The 22538-nt window shown below is 38.1% G+C and overlaps 1 protein-coding gene across 2 annotated transcripts in view; it reads right to left on the bottom strand.

The window, feature by feature from the left end:
* Window positions 1–20666, bottom strand: part of PRRG1 (proline rich and Gla domain 1) — a 101211-nt gene extending 80545 nt beyond the window's left edge. The window contains exons 1-2 of one of the 2 annotated variants that reach the window (XM_081276745.1): window positions 20549–20602; window positions 18653–18701 (exon numbers count right to left, since the gene is read on the bottom strand). The gene's annotated coding sequence lies outside the window, so the exon portion shown is untranslated. Of the gene's footprint in view, window positions 1–18652; window positions 18702–20548 lie in introns of both variants that reach the window. The other variant, XM_081276744.1, reaches the window with a different exon arrangement.
* Window positions 20667–22538: the final 1872 nt, after the last annotated feature.

Below are 22538 nucleotides of genomic sequence, written 5' to 3'. Positions count from 1 at the left end.
TTGGGGGTCCCGAATTCGAGCATAACAAGACCTGAAACAACAAAGCTTCTAGGAAAAAAAAAAAAAAAACAGAGGGAGAAAGCTTCATGACATTGGTCTGAGCAATTTTTTGGATATGACACCAACAGGATGGGAGACAAAAGGGAAAATATTGTCTCAATATTGATTGTCTCAAACTAAAAAGCTTCTATGCAGCCAAGGAATTAATCAACAGTGAAGAGAAAAGCCGTGGAAAAGGAGAAAATATTTGTAAGCCATATCTCTGATAAGGGGTTAGTAGCCTAAGTATGTAAGTGCCTCGAACAACTGAACAGCAAGAAAACAACCTGATTTTAAAATGAACAAATGAAATGAATAGACATTTCTCAAAAGAAGACACACAGGTTTATGAAAAAATGTTCAGCATCAGTGATCATAGGGAAATACAAATTGAAATCACAATTAGAGGTCACCTCAAACTTGGTGAATAGCTATTGTCAAAAAGACAAAGGACAACAAGTGTTGTCAAGGATGTAGAGAAAAGAGAATCCTTGTAAAGTGTTGGTGGGAATGTAAATTTATAGCCATTTTGGAAAGCAGTCTGAAAGTTCCTCAAAAATTTTAAAATAGAACTACTATATGATCCTGCAATCCCACTACTGGATATATATCCAAAGGAAATGAAATCAGTGTATCAGAGAGATATCTATACTCTCATTTTGGTCCGGTATTATTCACAATAGCCAAGATATGGAATCAACCCAAGTGTCCATCAGTGGATAAATGAACAAAGAAAATGTATGTATACATACAAAATTACGCACACTACTCAGCCTTTAAAGTGACAGGATTTCCTGTCATTTGTAACAATATGGATGAATCTAGAGGTTATTATAGGTAAGTGAAATAAGACAGAGAAAGACAAATATTACAAAATCTCACTTATACATAGAATCTAAAAACATTAAACTCATAGAAGCAAAGGGTAATAATAGTTACTAGGGCCTGAGTAAGGGAGGATTGGGGAGATGTTGGTCAAAGGATAAAAAATCCAGACAAGCAGAACCAATTCTAGACATTTTTGTTTTTCCTTTTGTTTTTGTTTTTGCAATACTGGGGATTGAAACTTGGGGTGCTCTCCCACTAAGCTTCATTCCCATTCCCATTCCTTTTTTATTTTTTGAGACATTGCAATACTTAGTTGTGAGACTGGCCTTGAACTTGTGATCCATCTGCTTCAAGCTTCTGAGTTATTGGGATTACAGGTTTGTGCCACCACACCCAGCATCAAGAGATGTTTTGTAAGACATGATGACTATAATTAAAAATTATATATTGTATATTTGAAAATCACTGAGAATAGATTTTAAGTATTCTCACCATACCACACCAAAAAATTTTTAAAAATAAGTATGTGAGGTAATGCATGTTAATTAGGTCAATTTAGCCATTAGACAATATACATCTTTTTAAAAACATGTTCTATACCATGAATATATGTATGTGTATATATGTATACATATACATATATAATTTTAATTTGTTGATTAAAAAGAAGAAAGAATCACAGCTATTGGGACAGAGTGCCCTGTTATTTCTCCTTTGCTAGAAAAGCAATACAACTTCTTTTTCCTTTTTCTCAAAACCATGTCCTCGTTATTGGATTGGCATCAGGGACAAGGATCAAGCTCAACAACAAATTTGGTGACCCAGAAGGGACCCGAGGGCAGCTCCCACTCCAGCTCTCTTGCGCAGGCCTGGCCCTCCAAGGAATCCCACTTCTATGCTGAAGATTCATGATGCTGTCAAACTTGTTGAGAGTCAACTGCAGGAAAGTTAGGAGAAGGTGGGTTTGCCTCCAGTTGAACCAGAGGAGCTACACCTGTGAGTAAAAGGAGGAACTGAGGGACCATCCCAGCAGCTGATGAAGCTCCTTTGCTTTGGAAAACTCCTGCCTTCTCTCCTTGAACATGTAGGTTGCTCCATCATGGTCCACTTTAAGAAGAAAGAAACTGAACTCCTGAAAGTTAGACAACTTTGGCCATTTGCATGATCCCTGCCCTATGTATGCCTTGTCCAGTCACCTGCCATCTGCCACTGTGGACCTCTGGACTGCTCTGATGCTGAATGCCCTTAATGGTCCACACCTCATCTGATAGAGAACAAGGACTTTGGGTTACTTCCCCCAACTTTGCCCCCTTTCAGCAGGAAGCAATTTGAAAATGTCATCACCCATTTTTCCATAGATATGGAATGTAGAAAGACAGTGAGGGAAATGTAACAGTGGTCTACTTTATGCTTTGAATATAACTCTTGCTGCTTTGCCTTGTCACTTATTTTTTAAATGGACATGTTTCTTTCTCTTCTTCTCTCCCTGCTCCTCCCTAATCTCTCCCCCTCCATAATCTCAAGGGAAATAGGATAACCTTTCTTCTGCATTCTAGGCAGATTTATCTGTCCTTGAGCACACACCCACCATAGGAACAAGTAATCCAGACTTTCTCGGGGATATTACCAGAAGAGCTCAGAAATGACGGTCTCCCAAATTAACAAATGAATCACAACTCCTGACAGAGAACATGTGGAATGTAGCCTCTGAGGCACCTCTTTAAAAACCCCTTCCTGCTGATGGGCAGAATCATAGACTTTGGGACACGGAGTCCCCTTGTGTTTCTCCTTTGCTAGCAAAGCAATAAACCTTTTTTTTTTCTTTTTCTCAAACAAAAACAAAAATGAAAAATAAAAAAATAAAGAAGAAATCATGGATGCCAGAAATTACAATACTGGAATAACATCTTTGATGCTTTGAGGTAAAGAAAGAAATGTTAACATAGAATTCTATATCCAGCAAAAATATCACTGAAGAATTAAAGTGAAATAGATATGTTCACATCTAATGGTAGAGAGCCTGCCTACCATGTATAAGGCCCTAGGTTCAATCCCAGCACCACAAAAAAGAATTAAGATATTTTCACATGAAAGAAAACTAAAAGCATTTGTCATTGCCCTGCCTACACTGTAAGAAATGCTAGAAGTCATTTAGATAGATGAGAAATGGTACCAAATGGAATTAGGATACTCAAAAATGAAAAAGAACATTAGAAATGGTAAATGAAAGAGATCTTTTTTTTTTCTTCTTTCTTTTTTCTTGGGGGGTGAGGTGGGGTGGGTACCAGGGATTGAACTCAGGGGCACTCTTCCACTGAGCCACATCCCCAGCCCTAGTTTTATATATTTTTTTTTCATTTTCACTGAGTTGCTTAGCACCTCACTTTTGCTGAGGCTGGCTTTGAACTTGTGATCCTCCTGCCTCAGCCTCCCGAGCTGCTGGGATTACAGGCATGCACCACGGACCCAGCTCTTATGTATTTCTTATACACCAAAGAGCTGTTAAAACTAAAATGATAACAGAGTCTTATAGGGTATATGTGGGGGGATGTGTTTTACATATAACAATTTTAACGAAAGGATGGGCATGGGCCTATAAGTTTGCAAGACTTCCATATTTTACTTAAAGTAGCACATTATTAACTAATTCAATGGACTGGGGAAAGTTATGGATATATATTGTAATCTCCAGGAAATCCACTATAAAAATAGTGCCAAAAAAAGGCTAAAATATCAATAGAAAAACAAGTCTTATTCTGTGTGTGTATGTGTGTGTGTGTGTGTGTGTGTGTGTGTGTGTGTGTGTATTACCCAGGCTGGACTTGAACTTGCAATCCTCCCACCTCAGCCTACTAACTACTTGGGATTACAGTGTGTGCCACTGCATTCTGCTGAATTTTTATTCTAATGGAGTATAAAGAAAACTTATTCTAGCATACAAACACACAAAGAGGGAGAGATGAAGAAAAAATAGGAGATGTGTAGAAAATTTAAAAAAAAATAGAATGTGAGGCCTAGGCTCATCCATATTGATAATTACATTTGATATTGCTGGGTTAGACTCCAATTCAAAAGTAGGTTGTAAGAGGGTTAAAAAAAACAGAACTAAGAAACTATAGAATGTCTATAAGACAGTCATCTTAAATATGAATACACAGTTTAAAAGTAAATGAATGAAAAAGACCTACCTTGAAAAGTGTGAGCAAAAGTTTGGAATGGCCATTAATATCAGAATACAAATGTAAAACCAAATGTATTATCAGAGGTAAAGAAAGATGCTTCATAATGAAAAAAAGAGTCAATTCAATAGGAAGGCTTCATGTCAAATATTTATGCATCCCATAACAGAGTTATGAAACAAGAACTGACAGAATTGAATGGAGAAATAGACAATTCCATAACCATAATTGAGTATTTTAACACTCCTGTCTTAGCAACTGATTGAACTAGGAAAAAATACAAAGACATAGAAGATGTGAACACTATCAGCTACTTTGACCTAATTGATACTTACAGAACAATACACTCAATAATGGCTGAATACACATTCTTTCCAGGGCACATGATGCACGTACCAGAAAAGACCATATTCTATATCATAAAGCAATTCTCAAAATTAAAAAAAAAAAAAAAACCCTGAAATCATACAATGTATATACTCTGACCACAACAGAATTAAAATAGAATACAGTTGGTGGGGGGGGGTACATAGGACCATTAACAAGTTCAATGATAATGATTAGGGCTCAATAAAAGGTTATACTCAACACTATAATTTATTATAGCAAAGACTAAAGTAAAAGCAGCAGGAAAAAGTTATGCAATGGTAAAATTTCCATGAAAACTCATGGTAAAATTTAATCTTGATTGTGAGGTATTAAAAGGTAAGGCACTGTGCTTATTAATGAATTAACAGGTTATTGGGTTAATGATTTATCTCATTTTGAGAGTGGGTCCTATGTGTCCCTCTCCCCACATGGTTGCCTTGGGACTCTCTGCATTGCCTTAGGACTCTGCAGAGAGTCACCACTAGGGGAAAAAAAAAGTACCCTCATCAGATCTGATCCCTTGACCCTGGACTTCCCAGCCTCCAGAACTGTAAGCTAATAAACATTTGTTTTTACTTTATAAATTTCCTAGTATGTAGTCTTCGAGCGACTGAAAAATGACTAAGACAATTTGGTAGCATCCAGCCAGCAAAACGTTTTTTATAGGTGCTTTTTCTCTACTAGCAAAATACAAGGACATGTGTAGAATATGTCTACCTAGGGAAGAGCAGAAAGACATTCGAATCTCAGCATTCATGGATTTCACAGAGGCTGACCATATATGTATATCCTGCTAGGTGACCAGTCATGATAAGGGACACTCAGAAACCAAACACATCATCAAACTGCTTCAAAGCAATTCTAAAAACAGGTACCCAGAGCACAGTCCATTGCTCCAGGTGTACATAAAAGGTCAACCATTAGCATAAAAAACAACCTGAAGGCCACATTCCTAGGGATTGGCTAAGAGTCAGTCATAGTTCCAAGTTCCCTTGACACCGAAGGAGTTTGCAACCAGACCTGCTGTGTTAACTTCTTCCTCAGAAATATCAATACAAAACCCAGGAAAACTCTACATATTTGGAAAATAAACAACACAACTCAAAACAACCACTGGATTGAAGAATAAATTATGAGAAATTAGATAAAAATTTCAACTAAATGGTAATGAAAATACAGCATCAAAAATCTGTAAAATAAACTAGGCACAGTGGTGCACACCTGTAATCCCAGCGGCTAGGGAGGCTGAGACAGGAGGATGATGAATTCAAAGCCAGCCTCAGCAACAATGAGGCGCTAAGCAACTCAGTGAGACCCCGTCTCTAAATAAAACACAAAATAGGGCTGGGGATGTGGCTCAGTGGTTGAGCGTCCCTGAGTTCAATTCCTGGTACCAAAAAAAAAAAAAAATCTATAAAATATAGTTAACATAGTTTTTAGAAGGAAACTTCGAAGCGGTAAAACCAACAAGTATTGAAGAAACTTTTTTAAAGATGTATAATTTTGAAATTGTTTCATATTTCCTCCTATTTCCAGATGTAATGTCAGAATAGGAATGTTTTAGAGATACTTATATGATTTAGTTCCTTTGGAACCTGAAACATTATAGACTGGAGAGACCACACGATTTATGAGCAGAAGGCAGCCACATATTTAAATTATGCTTCCTTTCCTACCATACTCAGGTGAGTGAATGTGAAGGGGCAGCTTCAGAATTGGCGTGACCCTTCCAATTATGTACATAAGACTTTCTTTATGAGGGGGGTCTTGGTATTTGCCTCGGTCTAACAATATGAGAAAAGCAATCCAGAGTAATTTAAATAGAAAGCCCTGGCCTCTATCTGCCTGCTAAAGTGGGGGCTCCATTCTGCCCAGAGACAAGTACAAGACTCCAAGAATATCTCATGGCACACTTGCCAGCTGTGTGTTTGGCAAGTGAGAGTCCCCTACTATGTCACATAAACATTCTCAAAGAAGCAACCTGGTGACTAACAAGGCTACATGTATTACTATTGCAGCTGTTAGGTTTGCTTGCCAAATTTCCATCAGTTTGGCTGGTAAGGAGACAATTTATTACATACATAGATAGCAAAAGCAAAATCAGCATGGTATCAGTTCCCCGAGTCCCTAGTCTCATATGATGACACCAAACTATAGGAGCCAAATGACAGATGGCCCCAGCAATGGGTCATGCTGCTCTTGAATAGCCATTGCTAAACTAAACTAAATTTACAGACTTACAGAGAAACATGTAGTTGTACTCTCACAGGATATGAGGTGGAAAATCCTGCACTCAAACTAGAAGATGAGTGAGAAATGGCCATATGGCAGTTTTCTGTAAGATAGGGAAGAGCCAGTGCCTCACAGAAGCTCACAGGCTTCTTATCTTCCTTGCTCCAGCAAGAATTACAGGATACTTTGCTATGATTTGGGTCAGAGTATAGTCAGGCATTGGCCCAGTGACCTTTACGAAGTCTTGAATGTATGTCAAGGTGCTACTCGATGAAGCTTCTCTACATTATACTGAACTTTTCTGCTTTTCTGTGAACCAGGAGTAGTAGAATGATATTTGATTCCAAGACTTTTTAAGCACTTACTAAGAAGGGACACTGTTTTAGCTAAGCCCTGAATTAGTTAAAAGGAAGTGATAGTGAAGTAGGGCCAGTGTGAAGTTTTTAATAGAACATCCTCTGTCACCTCCCATAAAGTCTAATGCAATTAGTCACTCCATATACAAGCACCCTTGAATCAGGGGACCTATTTTTGGGAGCTATGTGTTGTGAACAGTGAAGAAAGCACTTGAAGCAGCTATCTTCCCTATCCACTCACTCTTAATCCCACAGAAGGATACTTTTAAGGTCCGGTAATACTCCCTGGAATTAATGCCGTTGCTTCTGGTCAAACATAGTGAGGTCAAATCGAAGGCTATGGTTCTTAAACAACCGTTGCTCGATAATCAGAAACATCTACCAAGCCACTGCCAGAACCTGAGGCTGTAAAATAAGCTCAGATCAGAGCTCTCTGAGATACTTTGTCTTAGTCCTCCAGCAAAATAAGTTTGAATCACATTTCTTTTAGTACAGATACAGACAGACAGATGATGGGTAATTCATATAGCAACTAAGATTTACCTATGCCAACAAAGCTAAGTTTTGGCTATCTTAATAAAATTCATAGCTTTCAACAATACTACATAAGGAGTTATTTTAAATATTTTTTAGGATAAAAAAATGCAATGACCCTTATAAAGTTCTATTTAGTATGACTAAATGTAAAAAGGAAACACTTAAGATATTTTTGTTGGAGCTAGGGTTGTGGCTCAGAGGTAGAGTGCTCGCCTAGCATGGGTAATAAACTAGGTTCGATCCTCAGCACCACATAAATATAAAATAAAGATATTGTGTCCACCTATAACAAAAAAAAATAAATATTAAAAAAAAAGAATGGGCTGGGGATATAGCTCAGTTGGTAGAGTGCTTGCCTCACATGCACAGGGCCCTGAGTTCAATCCCCAGCACCAAAAAAAAAAAAGATATTTTTGTCAACATTATACAGAGACAACATCTGACTTAATTAAGGCTGTTTGGAAACAATTTGTATACAGTTTTAGACAAATCAATCCTGCCCAGTGTGTGATTTAAAAAAAAAAACAAAAAAACCCAGAGGCAAAACCACAAGCCATTGAAATAATGTAATGGAAAAAGCACCACCATCCCAGCCGCTCAGGAGGCTGAGGCAGGAGGATCATGAATTCAAAGCCAGCCTCAGCAACAGTGAGGCGCTAAGCAACTCAGTGAGACCCTGTCTTTAAATAAAATACAACTAGGACTGTGGATGTGGCTCAGTGGAAGAGTGCCCCTGAGTTCAATCCCCAGTACTGCCCCCACAAAAAAAAAATCATTGGGCAGGGGCTGTAGCTCAGTGGCAGAGCACTTGCCTAGCATGCATGAGGCACTGGGTTCAATCCTCAGCACCACATAAAAATAAACAAACAAAATAAAGGCATTCTGCCCATCTACGACTACAATTTTTTTTTTAAATACCACCATCAGTTGAAGTCCAATAACTATAGCACAAGAAAGATAAACCATGATCCAGAGAAATAGGTTAAGAGTTAACTATACTGTGTCAGTGGGCAGGCTCTCTGCTGAGAGCTGGAAGTAACAGAAAAAAGAATTTGCAAAACAACTGTGGCCTATTATCCAGCTAGGAAAGAAATGGACAACAGGAAAAAGTCCACACAAACCTTGAGAGAGTTTTGTGGATGTGAAACCTCAATGGTTGAGAGACTATAATTGTCTTTACTAATTAAGGACTACAGCCAGACAATGAGATGTACTAATCCTACAACAGAGAATAAAATCTCATAGTAATTTATAAATTCATGTGATTATTGTAGTCAATTGAATGTTAAATATCAGATGAAAAATAAGATGATTTTAATCCCAAGATCTGCATTTTAGACATAAGCCTGGAATGAGACCTGTGTAAATGATAATCAGAGTGTGTTTTCTCACACATTATGCTCAAGAAAAGGAGATAATGAGAAAGAAGGCTTCCTCTCTTCCCATCCCTACTTGTATCAGCAAGGAAGAGTAGAAGGTTAACCAGCAAGAAAAACACTTAAAGGCAGAAACTTCTTTGGAGGGGTGATGGAGATTACCATTAGCCCCTTAATTTAGGGACCTTAACTCAAGGACCAGGCCTGGGATTTTTCCAAGACTGGAGAAGGGAACTCCATGGGGCCACTTTTTCCCAGGGTGCTTCTTATCCAGAGGTCTGAATTCAGAGCTTTCTTCCCATTTAACAATATGAGAAACAAAGGAGAAAAAAGCAGATAATACAGATTGGGCAGTAGGCAGGGGAGAAGCTGTTTTAGATATTTTAGTTTGAGGTAGGCAGTCATGTATATATTCCTGAATCTTCTAGAAAAAAATTCTGACTGGATATAGATATGGGGATTTTCTGTGTGCAGAATGAGTCTGAAGTCATAGGAAATGATGATGTTGTCCAGGGAAAGGGCAGAAGTCAAAGAAGAAATTTTAGGGAGTGAGAGGTCAAGTAACACACAGGTAACAAAAGCCTTCTTTTTGAAGTATGCGTCATCATATGAAGTAGGGTTCAACATATGATATCAAGGACATTTTGAGGGATCCAAAGGAAAAAAACATCCATTACAACTAGTTTTTTTTCATCAGAAAATTGGAGCTGTGACTCAAATACTTATATTATCATCATCAATTTTAACAGAAAGGTATAGTGGATAATATCATTAATTCAATAATATTTGAGTAGATAATGTCATCAGTTCAATTAATACTTTTGAATGTCTATCATAAGCCTGCCACTGTGTAAGCCCAGGGAAGTTACGATTCTAACTAATTTGACTAATATCCTCTCATCTGATCACTTACCCATTCATTAGCACTAACCCCTACTAGATCATAACACTAGATGGTTGAAATGCATATGTAAATGCTCAATATACATTTTCTCTTCCTAAACTAAAGAGTTCTACTGTGTGCTTGCCATGTGAAAGTGAGGATAGGAAGACAAAGTCCTCAAAGCAAGCTTCATGCATGGGGGCCTCCTGAAAAAAGTTCCCACCTTTCATTATCAGAGAAACCTGGACTGGAATTCCAGCTCTACCGTATACCCACAAAGTGACCTTGGAAACTTAAAACTCTTTAAACTTCAGTGTTCCCACTACAAAGTGGGGATAAAGTCATATACTCTAGAGGGTAATACAAAGTCATGAAAATATCTAGTACAACATAGAGAGGTTACTGTGATTGTGGTTATTGTTATGAATAAAGATGATAATCCATATGGGAAGGAGTTTTTTAAGAGATAAGAAGAAAAAATAGTTTGAGCAATCTTCCAAATAATGAACTATCACTATATTTCTGAGAACGACAGGGCTGTCAGGAGAGTGGGTTTGGGTCCCAGAGGAAAAAAGAAAATCCCATTCTACACAGGATTTTCTACAGGCTCCTTCCTGGTTCACTGAAGATTCTGATAACCTTTTCCTCTTAAGTCCAGTTAAGGTAGAGTAGGATCCACGCGCTCTAGTGGCAAGGATTCTAGGGATATTTAGCACTGAGATTCCTGGTGGTGGGATGCAGGCCTCTGACTAGTAGGCCTGAGATGCTGACAGAGAATTAGCACCAGTCAAAAGGCTAATAATTGAAATGCAAATGAGGAATTCAAATAGAAAATCAGAAGAATGGTTAGGCCTATACAACTCAGAAAAGTTAGGTACACACAGCTTTTGACTGAGTGAATAGTTCTGTCTATAGGGGTAAATGGGGCTTTCCAGGAACCTTTATTTTATTTTATTTATTTATTTTTATGTGCTGCTGCTGATCAAACCCAGCACCTCACACATGCTAGGCAAGTGCTCTACCACTGAGCTACAAGCCCCAGGAAGAGGTTTTCTTTTCTTTTCTTTCTTTCTTTCTTTTTTTTTTTTTTTTTTTGGACTGGGGATTGAACTCAGGGACACTCGACCACCGAGCCACATTGCCAGACCTATCTTGTATTTTATTTAGAGACAGGGTCTCATTGAGTTGCTTAACACTTCGCTTTTGCTGAAGCTGGCTTTGAACTCATGATCCTCCTGCCTCAACCTTCCAAACTGCTGGGATTATAGGTGTGCACCACCACGCCTTGTTTAGAAGGTTTTCAATACCTGTGGATAGGCAGATCTGGATTAAGAGCAGGGAACAAATGACTGGGGAGACCACTTAAAAAGATATGGCTAAAGTGTTAGGAAAGATGTAAGAAACCCTCAAACTAGGACAACAGTAATAGGAATACACTATTCAAAACTTCAAAGGTAAATTTTATAAATGTTGGTGAACATTCATAATTTAGAGAATGAAATAAAGAAAATGCTAATAATAAATATGAGTATCTACCATTTGCATTTTAAAGTTTAAAGTTCAAAGAATAGTTATTTTTACAATACTCTTCATATTAATACAACAAAAATATTTGTATTTTCAGACTCTGCTTAAAAACCTAATGAAGATATTTCTCTCATTTTTCACTTCTATAATATTTTCTTGATAAATCCAAGGGATTTTGAAGCAGGATAAAATTACATATGAAAGTAAATATATTCTTAACAAAATAAATATTCTAGTCCCATAAGTAATACTAATATAGGAAAAGAAACTTGAAATATATCCCATTAACTGTTTTTTTTTTTTTTTTTTTTTTTTTTTTGCAGCAACAGCAAATTTTAAAACTGGGCTTATGTTCCTGACTTTTTCTGCTTTCTCCCTGAAGCAAACATGTCAGAATAGATTATTGTGGCAAGTTACTTATATAGTTTTTTTTTTTTTATAAAATTGGAATGCATAACACTAGAAACCAAATCACAAAGAATAGGCACACCAGAGAGAGGCTGGAAATGATTCACAGAACATAAAGTGCTTTAAATAACAAGGCTTTGTCACTGAAAAAGGAGGCATGTGGTTAACTAGGACTCCAAAAAAATAACCCACATCTTCTGAGACAGTTTTGAAAGGAGGAAAGAAAACAGAATACAGGGAGCTTACTCCATGTCAGAGATTTTAAATATAACACATTTTCCTAAAGAAATTCTAGCTTCTACATTCTGAGGCACTGAAAAAAATGTGCCTAGAGTTCAAATGGTTATTTCAATTCTGGTCCATTTAATTGCTAAGCCTTTGAAGAGATAATGTGCTTTATCAAAAATTCATCACCAAGTATTTGAATGAGCTTGAAAATAACTATGTCAATTATTACCCCACAATAATGGAGAAAGCAAAGCAACTATAAGCATTTTTAAGAACTGTGATTACTCCAGCCCTATGACTCTTTGATTCTCACTCCATTATGCCCAATAACCAATAACATTCTTTTTGTTGTTGTTGTTGTTTGTTTTTGTTTTTTGGTACTGGGGATTGAACCCAGAGGTGCTCTATCACTGAGCTACATCCCCAGCTCTTTCTATTTTTTATTTTGAGACAGGGTCTCCCTAATTGCTTAGGGCCTCACTAAGCTGCTAAAACTGGTCTCAAAATTGCCACCCTCCTATCTCAGCCTCCCTAGCTGCTGGGATTACAGGTATGCTCCACTGCATCTGGCCCAATAACATTTTTAAGAAGTATTTACAAAGGATCACGCTTGCACACACACACTCCTATATGCCAAAGGTGTTCAATAAATGCTTAATTTAAATTTAACATATAAATTCACTTCTTTTTTTAAAAAAATATTTTTTTTAGTTGTAGATGGACACAATATCTTTATTTTATTTATTTTTATGTGGTGCTAAGAATTGAACACAGTGCCTCACATGTCCCAGGGAAGTGCTCTGCCACTGAGCTACAACCCCAGCCCTAAATTCACTTCTTTAGGAGGCTCTACAAGTCAACTTGCAATGATAATATCATTTCTATAGTCCTCCAGGTTTTCAGGCTAACCAAATCACTTTGCCATTATAGGAAAGATGTTACAATAGAAAGAGCTTGTCTTCAAAGCCCCAACAAGAAAAAGAATCAAAACAAAACACAGGAGCTATTGTTTCCTATAAAAGCCCTTTTAAAAAAGCTTTCCATCTTGTCTGTTACTCCTATACATATGCGAGTGAGCACATACTCACTTGCACACAGGGTACCTGATAAGTCCTTTCTAACTTTTCCTTATGTCAGAATAACCTGAACAGAATAAAGTTGGCAAAATCTTGCCTATAACTAAAAAGGCAATGTGAGAAATGTTCTAGGACCATATCACTATTTTATTCAAATCTTTAATTTACTATTCTGATGACAATACCCATGTTAGTATGAAATAATTTGTTCCTTCTTAGTTCCCAATCCTAGAAAGAAAAAAATTTTGTGGAAAACTAAAGGACAGTTTCCCACGTCTTTTCTACCTTAGGTGAATATCTGTACAGTAAATAACTGAAGTATTCAGAGCATATTAAACAATTGAAAGTGGAATGAACTAGAACCATATTACTACAAACATTATTTGTGAAAGAGCAACATCAGCATCACATGGGAAATTGATAGGTAGAATCTCAGGCCCCATCCCAAACCTCCAGGGAATTCAGGTGCACACCAATGTTTGAGAAGCATACAACTAATTGACATTATCTCATATATGTAATATTGAGCAAAAAAAATGTGGATATGTGGATGTTTTCATTTAATAAAACAGGCAAAATTAACTAATAATTTAGAAATAATTATATGGCTAAAGTCTTAAGAAAAGCAAAGCAATGGGAGGGAGGGAGGGAGGGAGGAATTAGGAAGATTTTATTTTATTTTTTTATTTTTTTTATTGGTTGTTCAAAACATTAAGGAAGATTTTATTACAAGATACTTGCACTACCCAGGGGGAGAACAGTGTTTTTAAAAATTTATTGGATTCAAATGTATGTTGGAAAATCTAGAGCAACAATTTTAAAGTTTTTTTTTTTAAAAGCATACTTGATATACCAAAAAAGAAGAGACAATAAACCATAATTTTAGTCAGCTTTCCATCACTACAGCAAATTCCTGAGATAATCACCTTTTAAAGAGAAAAGATTTATTTTAACTCACAGTTTCATAGGTTTCAGCCCATGGTTGGCTCCATTGCTTTGGGACCTGTGGCAAGGCAGCACATTACATCAGGAATGCTTGGAAGACAAAGCTATTCCCCTCATGGCTGGGAGTAAAAGTGAGATAGGAAGGGGCCAGGGTCCTACCATCTCTTTCAAGGGCATGCCTATAATGATCTGAAGACCTCCCAGTAGACCATATCTCTTAAAAGTTCTGTCACCTCCCAATACCACCTTGCAGGGAGCCAAGAGTTCACCACATGGACCTTTGAGGAAACTTATCCAAACCATAGCACATATAAAATGCTTAATTAAACCCATAAGAGGTATAAAAAGTGTGGAAGACAAAAATAGTAAGGGCAATACACAGAAAACAATAACAAGTTCAGTAGATGTTAATTCAACTAAATCAATAATTGTTTTGCATGTGAATAGTCTAAATACAATTAAAAGAAACTCATTTTTACTCTAAAAGCACATAACACTGAAATTAAAGAGATGGGGATAGATGTACCATGCCAACACTAGTTAAAAGAAAGCAAGATTAGTTATATTAATTTCAGATAGAGCAGACTTCAGAACAAAGAATATTACCAGAGATAAAAATAGATAGAACTACCCATACTTATGAATTCTACCTGGCTATGAAACAAACATCTCAAATTCAGCATGGCCAGTATTTAATCTTTAATCTTTTCTTTCAGAAAATGAAATGGCAAGATATTCCATGTTCATGGATAGGAATACTCAATAGTCTCAAGATGTCAGTTCTTTCCAAGTTGACCTACAAATTCAATGCAATCCCAATGAAAATTTCAGCAAGTTATTTTGTGGGTATAAAAAAATGATTCTGAAGTTAATAGTCAATATAATATTATAGAACAACAAAAGTAGTGCAATCTTTCATATTTCATTAAAGAGCTACTCCATTCTCCCAGGTGCAGGTGCTCAGCTGAAACTCACTGGCAGCATCCTTGACTCTCATCTTCTGTTATATTCTACTTCCAAATCATCAGGAAATCGGATCATTTAACATCACCTCCAGCATTACACTACCTTAATCCAACCACCATAATCCCTCTTTTAATTGACCTCTCTTGTGATTTTTCAATGTACTCTCCACACAGCACCCAGAAAAAAAAATCCCTATAAAACAGAAATCTAGTAAGATCACTCTTGACTTTAAAGTCTAATAACTATCCTCACCTTACAATGTCTTCCAATATTGAGCTGAATAGCTCTACAGGATTTTCCCACTCTCCAACACTCCTTTTTGCTTACCTGACTCTGTTATTATTCACCCCATGCTACTCTAGTTGCAGAGATCACTTTGCTGTTCTTAGCAAGGTCTCAAAAAGGTCCCACTTCGTGACATCTGCACTTGATGTTCTCTGTCAAAAATGCTCTTTCTCTATATAAATAGTTTTCTTATCTCTTATGGGCCTTTGTTGATAGTGAAGTCTTCCCTGATCACACCTTATTCACCCACAGGTAAGTGTTCCCCCAATTCACTGGCCCTGTTTTTTATTTCTCCCCCCAAAATACAACACTATATGACTTCATATATATGTGTATGTGTGTGTATGTATATGTGTGTAGTCATATGCCACTTAACAATGGGGATATGCTTCTTTGTCAATTGTCTTTAGACAAGCATCTTAGAGTATACTCACATAAGCCTAGATGGTATAGGTCAATCATCCTTCTTGGCCTTTTGATGCACTTGAGAGATACAGTAAACACAAGATGCATGAGGCTGCTGCTAGAGTAAATGGTATAGTGTTTTACAGTAATTTTTTATAAGTAGAAGCAATATACTTTAAAATGATGATCTAAAATTATAGTATAGTAAATACATAAATTGGTAACACTCATGTATTAGCATTAGCAAGTGTTAATGTACATACCTTATTGTAATACATACATTATTGTATGTGTTGTATTTTTATACAACTGACAGTGCAGTATGCTTGCTTATATCATCATTACCACAAACACATGAGTAATGTGTTATGACATTACAATGCCTACCATATCACTAGGCTGGAGGCTGCCAGCTAATTTTGTTCCTTGCAGATGAACAATTTTCTTTCACAAAGCTAGCAACATCACCTTTATTTGAAAACTTGATAGAAATGGAAATTTTCAGGACTTATATCATAAACTCTGGGGGTGGGACCCAGAAATCTGAGCATTCTTGTGATTACAGTGCATGCTAAAATTTGACAACCACTGTGCTATAAACAACTTGACAGAGATATATGGAAGGAAACCACAAATACACAACTGGAGTTTGAACAGGGTGTGAGGTGTCAAAACATCCACATTTTGAAGTCAATTGATAACTGAAATGATGGGAGCTCACAAGAAATAGCAAATACAAATAAATTGCTGCCATTTTAGAACATTAAGATAAGCTATTAAAATACCTGATCTCACTATCAGGTAAGTATTATCATTATCATTTTTCACAGATGAGGGAACCGATACTAAGAAGTTTAAAATTTTGTTTTCCTTCCATATCCATGTCCTTGATTGCCATAGTATTGTCTTCAGCATATAGTAAGAAAGAAAGTTTTGCATAAAACTCAAAGACTTGGTAAAATGAACTAATAAAGAATTAATACAAGGAGGGAGTTATATTAGTCAGTTTTTCATTACTGTGACCAAAATACTTGACAACAACAACTTTGATGAAAAAAAGTTTATTTTGGCTCATGGTTTGGAGGTTCAGTCCATGGTTGAATGGCTCCATTGCTCTGGGCTCAAGGTGAGGTAGAACATCATGGCAATGTTCTATCCTCCACTCATGATAGCCAGGAAGCAGAGAGCAGGGCGAAGGGGCTGCAGGGAAGATAAACCCTTCCAGGATACATCCCCAGTGACCCACGTCCTCCAGTCATGGCCCACCTGTATATAGTTACAACTCAATCCATTCAAACTAGGCTGGACTGATTAGGTTACAGCTCTCATAACCTAATCTTTTCACCTCAGAATAGTCCTGCATTAACACAGGAGCCTTTGGAGGACACCTCATATCCAAAGCGTAACATCAGTCTAGGTGAGGAAAGTTTTAGGAAGGAAGATATGCTTGCAATGGTTTGGTTTGTAATATTTTTTAATAGGTGGGTATATAAGTCACAGAAGATGTAGAACTTTAAAAAAAATTATGGGGCTGGGGATGTGGCTCAAGCAGTATCACGCTTGCCTGGCATGCGTGGGGCACTGGTTTCCATCCTCAGCACCACATAAAAATAAAATAAAGATGCTGTGTTCACCAAAAACTAAAAAAAAATATTAAAAAAATTCTCTCTCTTTAAAAAAAAATTATAGAATCTGTTTATGTCTCTGCGTCTCAAGTTTTATTAATAGAAATGTTGAACATGACCAGGTGCAGTGTTCTATACCTGTAATCCCAGCCAAGGCAGGAGGCTCATGAGTTCAAAGCCGGCTTCAGTGAAGTGCTAAGCAACTCAGTGAGTCCCTCTCTCTAAATAAAATACAAAAATAGGGCTGAGGATGGGGCTCAGTGGTTGAGTGCCCCTGAGTTCAATCCCTGGCACCCACTCCCACAAAATAATAAAATTTAAAAAAAAAAAAACGTTGAACATGAAGTCGGGGGGGGGGGGCGGTAAATGGTTAATGTTATTTAAAGAGGTGTCATGGAAATAGAATTAAGTCACTTTTACATTTAAGTAGATAGAGGTGAAATCAAGGAAGAAAAACAGAAGTTACTAATGACCAGAATAGATTCTGTGCACACAGAAACCTGGACTAACCAAGTAGTCAATCAGGACTCATTTTTAGACTAAAGAATCAATTACATTATTTTACAAAGTGAGTGATCATTTGCTTGTGATAGTCTCTCCAAATGGAAAATCCATTCATGAAATGAAAGCTGGGGGAGGGAATGATGAGATTGAGTGGATCTGGTGAGGAGCTGGGGGAAGTTAATTTCTGTTTGAACCAGAGGTGAATGGAAAGCCAGTAAGGCTGGTGGAATTAAGAGAATATCAAAGGTAAGATGGCAGAAATGGTCAGACCAAACCCATCAGGGAATACTACAACTCAAAGAGATCCATTAACTAAAGGCTCAAACCACCTTAAGATATGGAAGTATAACACAACTGACCAGGTTACAATTTCTTTTGTTACATCAGGCTTCAGAGAATACCACCTGGCAAGCTTTATTGTTTGTAATACCTCCTAAATTCCAGCAGCACACTATTTGTGTTTTCTACAGATGGTTAATTTGCCACATGTTGATTTTTCACAGTTTCAGTATCAGAAATTAGCCTTTTAAAAATTGGTCTTGGGGGCTGGAGGTGCAGCTCAATGGTAGAGTGCTTGCCTAGTATGAGGACATGAGTTCCATCCCCAGCACCCCCTCAGAAAAAAATCTGGCCATTTTCTGATCCCCTATTTTCCCTTTATCTGCAGTTTTTGTACTTCTTTTATAAGGATAAACTAGGACTAATACATGGGAATATAATCCTGTACTTATTCCTCATCAATATTCCAAATAATGTTACTCAAATATTAAAAACAATTTTAGCATTTTAAATATTTTATTATCACATGAACTTTATGCAGAATGAATTACTATCTTTCTAACAACATTGATTAATACTTAACTATAAGTCTACTAGGCACTCACCACATGCCAGGTAGCATTGTGTACTGGGGTAACACAGAATCCTGAGGTTCTAGTAGCAAGAGAGAAATAAGGTCAGTGATATCAATTTAATGAAAAAGGGAATGTTTAATTTATTCTTGGTATGTTGGCAAATTTGTCCAAGAAGTGAATTGGGCTGAGTTTGCACAGGGAGTTCATTTGGGAAGTTCCGGGAGTTCCTCATAAAAGGGACAAGGAATCACTTACTCCTACCTCCCTAGTTTGATAATTTAGCAACTGTTTCTGTTTCTTAAAATAACAGAAAAAAAAAAAACCAGAAGAAAGAGTTACAAGAATAAAGGAGCAGAAATCTTATTTACTTCATACCTGAGGTGGGGCAATTGTCTTTAAACATATTTCAAGTCTGAAAGTAAATGTTTATAAAACAGGATTCACAATCAAGGGAAAGGGGTGGAGGAAAAGGAAGATCAGTTTGTTGTATTAAGTTAAAACAAATGAGTAAAAATATCAATATTTATGCTTGGGAATACATATACCATCTTTCATAAAAGATTCTAAAATTGAAAATGAAAGCCTATGGACCCATATCCAACATCATAATATTTGCCCTAGTGTTTTGTATTTCTAATATCATTTTTAAAAAATGTTTTTTATAGTTGTAGATGGACAGCATGCCTTTTTAAATTTATTTTTTTTAACGTGGTACTGAAGATCGAACCCAGTGCCTCACACATGCTAGGCAAGGGCTCTGCCACTGAGCTACAGCCCCAGCCTTCCTAATATAATTTTTAAAAGTTCTAAAGAGAGTCTGCCAAAGTACTTGGCAGCACCCTACCCCCTATAGTATGCTTGTCTTTGAAACAATCAACAGTACCCCAACCAAGTTCTTACTTACCCTGACTTGCCCATCTTCACATCTTTCTAAGTCTGGCTTTAAACTATAACTTTTAAAAGGCAATTTTTTAGTTGTAAGTTTTGTCACTCCACCTCCTCACCGCCCCCATTCAATTACTCCTTTCAAATTCTATTAGTTTCGCTTTTCTCCCTGAAGGGACTCTAGAAAATATATGAACAACACAATCACAAAAGCAAAGGCTGCAGCAGCCAGAGCCTGAACATGCACACTAACATCCAGTCGTATCCCTCTTGAGGTTGTTCTACCACTGATCAAAATCAGCGGACCAGGAAGAAGGAAAAAGCTGAAGCAGGAAGGTTGTTCCCTTCCTTCCACTTCCCCCACGCCAGGCACCCCTTAGATCTCCCGTCCCCAGGGCCGCATCCCGACTTTTCAATCACCGCCCCCAACACATACACACACCCGCCCCCGCTGTCACCCGCCACTGCCTGCGAAACAGTCATAGCCTTTGTTAAAACGTCCACGAGCACAATGGACCAGAAGAGGGACACATTCCGGGGGCGGGGTAAAGGAAAGTCACACGAAAGCTACGCCCTCCTTGGCACGAGCCCGGGCCAACAGCCCACCTCTAAATCCTCTCCCCAGCGATGGTGAAGGTTTCTGGCAACTATGCACCCCGAGAAGGCAGTGAGGGGGAAGGGATGTGTCTGGGACGCTGCTCAGGGGCACCAAGCAGGGGGACTGAACTTGAAGCTGGGACACTCTCCAGCGCCCTTGGCCAGCTTCCCGATCCTGCCAACCCCGTGTGTGGACTCCCAACCTCTGGAGCCCTTCTCCAATTTTTCTCCTTATACACACCCTCGCCCACTCTCCACAAGCACTCGGTTCCCCACGCGGTCCTGGCCGGACACCCTTAGGCAACGTCACCACCAGTGCTGCCTCACGTCTAGTTAGTTTCTCTTTGCTGGACTGAAATCACCCCCATGCACCCCGATCCCTCCTGGGACGCTCGCCTGGGACCAAGTTACCCAGGAGGAGCCCCGAGCTCCTGCCACACTTACCGCGCGTCCCTCTCCGCTACTCAGCGCTCTGAGAGTTGCCCGCCGCGCCTGCGCGCTCCCACAACTGCCGAGTCCAGCGGGAGCTAGCAGGCAGCAGAGGACGGGAAGGGAGGTGATAAGCTACAGGACCGGGTTGGGGCGGAGTTATGAAATAAGGGGCGGGGCTAGTCGGGGTGGGGAATGAGGGGCGGGGCCAGGCGGAGTGGGAAAGGGAGGAATGAAGGGAGGAGTGGAGCCTCTGCTGTCACCACTGCCTCTGCCGGGAAGACCAACTACCCTGTGCATCGGTCTGGGGCTCTCCACTCTTGGTAGACAGAAAAGCCATCGAGGCGCCTCTGCACTCTAAAAAAAAAAAAAAAAAAAAAACCAGACCTGGCGCAGGGCCAAACAGTCAGCCCTCGGGACTTCCTCAAGCCACACAGATTCCTGCCAGACTTTACCCCTTTCACATGCCTATCTAACTACACATTTTTCTTTCCTTTGTCACTGCTCATCATGCACAGTCCTCAGCCCTTGTGAAGGGAGTGGAGATTTCTCTTCCACAGATGACCTATGCAGGTATTCGAGCGAGTCCAGATCATGACTGACTGGCAACCATCCAAGCATTGCCCACTGTTACAGTTCTGGGAATTGCCCTTTCCCTAAGGACAAACTCTCTTGCCCTGCTTCTGGACAACTTTTGGGGACAACAGTGTGCTTTCTCTTGGGAAAAAAAAAATCTTGAACAAACCTACAGGAATATTTTGGAAAGGAGAGAACATAGATTGTCAAATAACACCCATCTTTGAATCTGCCTTTTAGGCTGCTACTTTAGAATTTGTATTTTAGAATTTTAAAAGCCCTTCTTAGAAACAAAATAAAAGATCTGTGCTGTTGTGGAGATGACAACCTAAGAGCTGAAGGTTTTCTGGAATTTAGCATTCTAGGGAGCCTAACTTGATTATTATTCCATGCTGCATGTGTGCTTAATTGGAAGTTCTATGCTTTTCTGTTTAGATTCTGGTCAGCTGTGGCACCTCACATGCCTTCAGATCGGCTATTAAAATAAACACACACCTGAATGAATCCAAATCGAATTGTGCTGTGGGCCTGAAGTGATTTATTCCAAACTAATTTCCCCCTTTTTCTTTTTACTTTAGTAATGATGGAATTAAGGCGTATTTGGTTCATTAAGAATAAAAGAATCACCACAGGATCACACCAATATTCCTTCCCAGCAAGTATTTTGATTGTAATTGTAGCATTTTACAGAAGAATCTGGTAATTGCCTTTAAAGATAAGATTATCATGAAAATCTTCTTATCAACCTTTATGGTTCTTTCATTTGTGTATTTTACAAAGCCAACTTTCTTGAACACATTTCTATTTTGCATTTGTTAAATAAGCATAAAGAGATTGTACGAAGGACTTATTGCAGAAAAGTATGTTGGCAAATACAGACACAGTTGAATACATCTGTAAGTGTCCGGAAGCAGGGCATTGTCCTATTCATTTCACTAGTAAAATTTTTCCCTTATAGAAGGTACTTTAAAAACACAATGGGTTAATAAAAAATAATTTTTTGCATCCTAACAGATGTGTATATGTAGGTTTTTTAAAACTTTTCATTTAATTACTGGGTTTATTTATTTATTTATTGTCTGCATTTGTCAGGTTATTTTGATTGGAGTAACAAATACTAAATTGAAGTAGCTTAGGTTATTGTGTAACCCAAGTTGTAATTCTATGATTGGTCTTGGGGATAAATGGAACCAGAAGCTAGAATGCTTCAAATTCCAGTTCAGGCTCTCAATCTTACCACTCTCAGACAGGGTCATTTTTTTTCTAAACCTCCCAAAGTCATGAACTACAGGCTTGGAACCATGGCCTCTGAAAAGTAGTGGGATTATGCCTATTAAATTGCTATCAGACAGAAGATGTCTTTCTTTCCCCATTTCCAGTTTTGTTTTGTTTTATTTGTTTGTTTGTTTTTGATTTTGAGACAGGGTCT

The sequence above is a fragment of the Spermophilus citellus genome (genome assembly GCF_964194105.1).
Source record: "Spermophilus citellus genome assembly, chromosome: X".
NCBI lineage: Eukaryota > Metazoa > Chordata > Mammalia > Rodentia > Sciuridae > Spermophilus > Spermophilus citellus.
The sequence above is the reverse complement of the archived record's forward strand: the minus strand, read 5'-3'. Positions and strand labels throughout refer to the sequence as shown.